At 48.0% G+C, this 7,121-nt stretch overlaps 1 pseudogene across 1 annotated transcript; it reads left to right on the top strand.

Moving 5' to 3' along the window:
• The first annotated feature begins 6,411 nt into the window (after positions 1 to 6,411).
• Positions 6,412 to 6,666, top strand: LOC309958750 (small ribosomal subunit protein eS27-like; annotated as a pseudogene). The gene has a single exon. The product of its transcript is annotated as a small ribosomal subunit protein eS27-like (transcript).
• The last annotated feature ends 455 nt before the right edge of the window (positions 6,667 to 7,121 follow it).

Here is a 7,121-nt window from a genome sequence, read left to right as displayed (position 1 = left end):
GCTCCTGGGGTTGAGCTTTGGATTTGGCCCCGCCTCTGCGGGTAGGTCGCCTGAGGGTGTCTTTTGAGAAGTTTGAGGTCTTCTGCCAGCGTTCAGTAGTGTTCTGTAGGAGTTGTTCCATATGTAGATGTAGTTTTGATGTATTTATAGGGAGGAAGGTGATCTCCATGTCTTACTTCTCTGCCATCTTGAAGGCATCCCTGGGTATGATCTTATTTTCAGTCAAAAGCTCCCTAGTTAATACACAACCACTGCCATCAGCTTCTTACATCTCTTTCCAAAGATGTTCTAATGTATCCGTTCACAAAATCGGGCTTAGCATTCAGCCGGGATGCAGCAACAGGGCATATCTGCCAGCATCCATGTTAACTGGGTGGTGACCTGCTCTACCAATTGCTAAATATTTGGAATATTGCCCCTGTATTCAAGTATATGTGTGTGTGTTTACGTACACATGTATATAATATATGTGCAGATGTGTGTATATATAACTTGTACAAGTGGAAGAATCCTGCGCACACACTTTTGCACCTATATCAGTACATCTTGGAATCTTCCCATTTCATTTTTCACAGAGCTGCCACATTCTTTCAAATGGTTCTGTGTAGTCCACTGTGGGAACACACTGTAAATGATTTTCTCTGTTGATGGACTTTGAGATTATATCTAGTACATCCTTTTTTTCATGATTGCATCGTACTCCATGATACTTTTAACCAATCCCATAGTTCAAAGAGCATATCACTTATTAACTTTCCCCCTGCTATTTGAATAATGCTTGGTTAATATCTTTGTGCCTATATCTTTCCTCCCAGCCTCCCTTAATCGGCCTAACATTGGTGCTTGCTAACATTTGCCATCCAGTCAAATACCTCTGGGGCTCACGGTCAGGCACCCTATCGGTTGTGCTAATACTTGGGAGGTGCAGCACGTAGAAGGAGGAGATGAAGTTATAATTGGAAGCTCATGTGGTAAGTCTTGGCTGTGACTGGTTTATCACAGCTTTGTTTAGATATAATTCACATACTGTACAACTCATCTTTTAACGTGTACAATCCAGTGGTTTTTAGTATATTCACAGATATGTGCAACCATCGCCACGGTCAATTTCAGAACATTTCATCACCCCAGCAAGAAACTCAGTACCTGTTGGCAATCACTCCTCCATCCCCCCATCCCACCCCCAGCCCTAAACACCCCCTGATCTCTTTCTGTCTCTATAGATCTCCCTATTCTAGACTTTCATTTGATTGGAATCATATAAAATGTGGTCTTTTAGAACTGGCTTCTTTAACTTAGCATAATATTTTCAAAGTTCATCCATGTTGTTGTAGCATGTATTATCAGAACTTCATGCCTTTCATGGCTGAATAATTTTCTAGTGTATAGATCGACCACATTTTGTTTATCTCTTTGTCTGTTGATGGACATTTGGGTTGTTTCCACTCCTTGGCTGTTATGAATATGTTATGAACATTCGTGTAACAGGTTTTTCTCTTCTCATTTTTAAGATTTATTGAACATTGATTATCATGGTTCATACTTTTTAAAAAAATGTTTTATTTTATTTATTTATTTTTGGTTGAGTTGGGTCTTCGTTGCTGTGTGCGGGCTTTCTCTAGAGCAGCAGGGGCTGCTCTTCGTTGCGGTGCGCAGGCTTCTCACTGCGGTGGCTCCTCTTGTTGCAGAGCATGGGCTCTAGGCACGCGGGCTTCAGTAGTTGTGGCTCGCGGGCTCTAGAGCGCAGGCTCAGTCGTTGTGGTGCACGGGCTTAGTTGCTCCGCAGCATGTGGGATCTTCCCGGACCAGGGCTCGAACCCGTGTCCCCTGCATTGGCAGGTGGATTCTTAACCACTGCGCCACCAGGAAAGCCCCGGTTCATACTTAAAAAAATTTTTTTAAGTATATCTTGAGATTAAAAAAATTTTTTGTGTGTGTAACAGTTTTTGTGCGGACACATGCTTTCATTTTTCTTGGGTATATACCTAGAAGTGGAATTGCTGGATCATGGGGTAACTCTAGATTTAACTCTTTGAAGGACTGCCAGACTGTTTTCCAAAGACTGTTTTCACATTCCCCAGCTCTGACATTTCTGATGCTGAGCAAGTTCCTAGACTTCTCTGGGGCTCCACCTCTTTCAGCCGGAAAAAGAAACTGAAAACTCAGGGTTTGGGGGCGGATAAATGACAAAAATGGATATGAGAGCACTTTGCAAATTAGAAGTGTTTTAGTAAGTCTAGGGGAAAGCTGTTCTTGCTTTTTTAAAATGTTGGCTCTGTCGTTAAAGTGTCTGTGTGTGTGTGTGATTGGTTCTGTGGTTTTGGGGACTGGCTCTCATGCCAAAACAGTTAAGGAGTAAGAGACACTGAGGTGTCATTATCTTCTCTGACCTGTTCCTGACCAAGACAGAAGGCCAGAACTGTCTGGAGCTCGAGGCCCCTACTCCCAGCCTTCTGCTCAGAGCCAACTCACAGGGGCCCTGAGTTTACAGATGCCGGTGGTTACCGCCCTTCAGTGATGAAGGGGACGCTAAAGGTCGGGGAACCTGTGGCTGCGTGCAGCCACGTGGTCTTAGGGCACATCGAGGAGAGTCGGACCATCTGGCTGAATGTGCCTCTCGGCTCCTTTCGGCGTTTCCAAATAACAAGTGGCACTGTAGGGTGGAACACTCTCTCGAAGGCCCAGTGAGTGGCATGCACCCTCGGTCACATGCCTCACATGGTGTCCAGTCGGCGTGGCCATGCCAGCTGGCGTTTAACTGGGCACTTTCCCGAGCATGCCCAGAAGGACCCCAAGCTTGGCTGCTGGGGGAGGCAGTGGAGCCCAGAGACGGCCTGGTGCCTGGGTCAGACTTCTTCCCGGGGAGCTGAGACAGCCCTGCTTCTTAGAATGTGGTTGTCTGCTCCGTTCTGGAAGCTGCTTGTGGGAGAGCCTGTTGGGGTCCCTGGGAATCCCTGAAGGTTAGCCTGGTGGGAAGGGTGTGGCTGGGAGTGCGGGCCTCAGGCAGGAGATGGATCTCTCTCTGTACAAGGCAGGATGGTCTGGGGACTGAAAAGCCCCGAAGTCGCCCGGGCAGTTGATGGGAGTCAGGAGATACAAACGGCCAATAAAGGGTGAAAAGATGCTCTGCCTCAACTGGAAATCCACGATCCGAAACTGAGATGAGATACATACAATGTCTCGCCCACCAGAGTGGCAACAGCGAAGAAGACCCGTGATTACTGGGTGCTGACGAGGGCGTGGGTAAGTGGGAACAAGCACTGCTCGTTACCCCAATCCTGAAATCTGGATCCTGAGTCGTGGACTGCAGAGAGCAACCGGCTGTGCCACCCTTGATCTGAATGGGAAAGACCGTCCTGCACCTCCAGTCCATCCAGAAATGCCGACCGATTTCCCCGAACATCACTGCACATATACACTCTCAGGCACCCATCCTCACAACTCATCAGGCATTTTGGGATCATCAGACATTTCGGCATAATAGCTGGCATTTAAACAACTGTTTCACACATAAAGTGAGTATGTTTGTGTTCAACACAAAATAATGCCATACAATAGACCGTACACATGACCCTTCCTGATTTGTTTTGGTATTCGTTTATGACTCTTTGTCACAACTTCTCTCCTAGGTTTCTTGGGCATACGGTTTCTTCAGAAACTATTCTGCTTTTTAAGAAGTCATTTCCACTCAGTTGGACAGGGTGTTGGATAGGCTAACGAGCGTGAACTGTGACCCTGAAGCATTAAGGCGACTTCCAGGCTCTCCATTCTCTTCCTGGGACCCTGCAGAGCTTTGATGTCATTGCTGGTACTGTATGCAGGTTCATCAGTTTTGACTCAGCTAGTGAGCTTGGGGTACACATTTTTACATGCCACCACAGCAGATCTTCAGTGAGTGACAGCTGTCATCCTCCTCCTCTAGGCGAAGCTAAGCTGACACAGCCTCTGAGAAGGGCACTCTCTGCCCCAGGACCCTGCTCCTGCCGCTTCCCTTCTCTGCGCTTCTCTAGAAAGGCTTCGTCTTTCAGCCTCCTCACGGCAGGATGCAGGCCCACTTGCTGCTCGGGGATTTAAGAGGACAGAGGGAGCTCTATCTTACATATTTAGTAGGAAAGGTACCAGGATACATGGGACACCAAAGCTGGAAACTTCAAAGTCACGTTCAAAACAATCCCTGTACCATCACCTCTGCGGGGATGGCCAGTCTATTTCCAAAGGAGACTTTCCTTTGGCTGAGCCTTTCCTGCCTTTGCCCACTGCCCTGATCTGACCTGGGCTGGCTGATGGCAATAACTTTCTGTATGGTTCCCTCCCCCAGGCTCCGAGGGACTGGCTTATTTAAGGTGAAGAAACTGAGCACATTCCAAGAATGTGAAGGAAAAGGAGAGAAAGGATGGACCAATAGGCTGGGTGAGGTCATGGAGGAGGTGAGGGGAGAGGGGTCACCTTGGGAAGGGGGTTCAGATTCAGCCCTAAGAATAGGTATGTGTGGGGACATCTGCTGTCTCTGGTTTCCCTTTCATAAGGGGACCAGGTCTTCTGCTGAGAACAGAGGGTCCAAGGTGGGGTTTAGGGATGCTGAGAAGACAGGTAAGACAGGGACTCATGGGGTCGTGGGTAGGATGGCTGCTAGGGTTGGAGGACTGCAGAGGTTCTTGGGAACTGTGGTTCAGGAAAACACTGTGCAATCCCTTTTAAAAATGTTTGCACATTTCTTGACATTCCTCCCATCATAATGTGGAGTCTGAGTCCTCTCCCCTTGAACATGGGCTAACGTTCATGACTTTTGCTTCTAATAAGACTGCAGTGGAAGTGTCACTGTGTGACATCGGAGGCTATCTCATAAGGCAATGCACAGAGCACAGAGCACAGAGGAGGTTATTTGGTTGTGGTAGGAGATGGTCTGGGAGAAATTCCTACACTCCTTTCCCTTGGGCAGGGAAGGGAGATCCCCCTTCCTCTGGCCTCAGGGTTGAGAGGCAAATGCCCTGTGGTAGCATCTGCTGTGTCTGCCTTCATCTGGGGATTTTCCTTTGTGGAAACACTCTTGCCCACTCTCAGTCTACCTGGTCAGGGTGGAGCTCACCCAACCCCCGATGCCAGGGTTGGAGATGTGACCTGGACAATTAGTGTCAGAGTGATTGGCTCACATAACCAAAGCCAGGCCACTGAGCATCAGTCCTGGGATGTTTGCTGGAATTCTCCAGATAGAAGCATTCTCTTCATCTGGGATCAATCAGCTTGTAGGAAGGGATCCTGAAACTATAGGGTGACCATCTTCAAGAGGAGAGCTGAAAGACAGAGGGACAGCATTCTACTGATATCATTTAAGCCCCTGGATCCAACCAGTCCTGAAAGCGGATGTATCTCTGGTCTTCCTATTTAGGTCAGCCAAAAATTAACTTCTACTCTGGGTTTCTGTCACTTGCAACTCCAAGTGTCCTTAATGGTTCAGCCCCTGAGTATTGGAGGTGGCTGAGATTAAGAGGGTGAGACTGGCAGGCCAACCCCCTCCCCAGCAAGGCTTTCAGAGAAGAGCCCTCTGCATCAGTGTGGCCCCAAAGCAAAAAACCTCCCCCTGCAAAGACCCCAGGCCCCAGCGCAGCCCGTTGGCCCTTGCAGCTTACTTTTCCTCTTACCACCACTTGTTCAGTTGACTGTGAACTGCTCTTACCCAGAGCTGGGATTAACATTGCCCAAAAAGCCTGGGATTTGTCTCTTCTTGACATTAAGCCTGACCCTCGGCCTCATCACTGGACCCCACCTGACCACAGAAGGTGGGTGAGGGATGCCTGCTTAAATGGGACCAGTAACCGAGGATAAAAAAAGCTGGGTGTCAAAACCTTTACCAACCCCATTGTTGCCCACTTTGGTTGCAACTTAATCCCCACCTGGAAGCTTCCCCCATCCTCCCTGGCCCCCAGTGCCTGGGTCAGAAATTCAACCTGTTTCCTGTCTCTTTCGTCTTCATCTCTTCTCCCTGGTCAGACACCAAGGCCTCCACTTCTACATTCAGCCTCTGCCTGGCTCAGGCCTCCTCATTAAATCAGTGCCACACATCAGCCCCTCTCTTTCAGAAGCTCATGCCATGCTTTTCTCAAAACCCTCAAAGCCCATGGCAGGGGTCATAACACAAACATCTTCAGGCCCAAGGGACCTGGGCCCAGTGGTGTCACATTTTTAGGTTTTCCTAGAAAAGCCAGATACTTGAACTTTTTGTAAGTCTCTTGATTTATAGATGTTAGCTGCCAATTAAGAAAAAACAAACAAGCAAGCCAAAACCCAAAAGACAGACAAACAAAAGCACCCTGCAGGGATCCCGGAAGTTGATGCTGCGCTCTGGGTTGCATGCTGCTGGCTAGGGGCGTCGCCTTAAAGATCTGGACGGGCTGGGCTTGAGAAAGGATCGACATGCCTTTGGCTAGAGATTTACTGCATCCGTCCTTGGAAGAGGAGAAGAAAAAGCAAAATGAAGCGGCTGGTTCAAAGTCCAAGTTCTTACCTTACGGATGAAAAATGTCCAGGTTGCTCAAGGTTACCACGGTTTTCAGCCATGCTCGGACGGTGGTGCTTTGTGTAGGTTGTTCAACAGTGTTGTGCCGGCCAACAGGAGGAAAGGCCAGACTCACAGTAGGGTGTTCACGTAGAGGAAAACACCACCAATGATCCACACAACGGCCTGGATTTGCGTTCTGTCACAGAAAGACTTGTCAGTTCAATCATTCTAGTTAATCTACCAAGATAATATAATTACGTTTAATTTTTAAGATATACACAACAACACTGTCCCATTTTGGTGTCAGTTTTTCAAAAAAGTTTTGATTATGGGCAAAACAAAGACAAACAAAAAAACCCCTGGTTGGGCCAAACAGAACACATCTCTGCACCAGACTGACACGCAGTCCATCATTTTGCGACTTCTGTGCTCCCAGAATAGAGTCCAAAATGTCCTGGCGCATCTTCCCTGGGGAGGAGACACCTGAGCTGAGCTCTGAGAGTAGATGGAAGTCACCCAGGTGAGCATGGGGTGTTGCATGTAGAGGGATGAGCTGTTAACATTCCAGGAAGTGCTTCTTAATTTTTGTATCCTGAATTCCACCAGTTCCAAGCTGCACATGGTT

This window comes from Leucopleurus acutus (assembly GCF_964270905.1).
Source record: "Leucopleurus acutus genome assembly, chromosome: 3".
Lineage (NCBI taxonomy): Eukaryota > Metazoa > Chordata > Mammalia > Artiodactyla > Delphinidae > Leucopleurus > Leucopleurus acutus.
The sequence above is the reverse complement of the archived record's forward strand: the minus strand, read 5'-3'. Positions and strand labels throughout refer to the sequence as shown.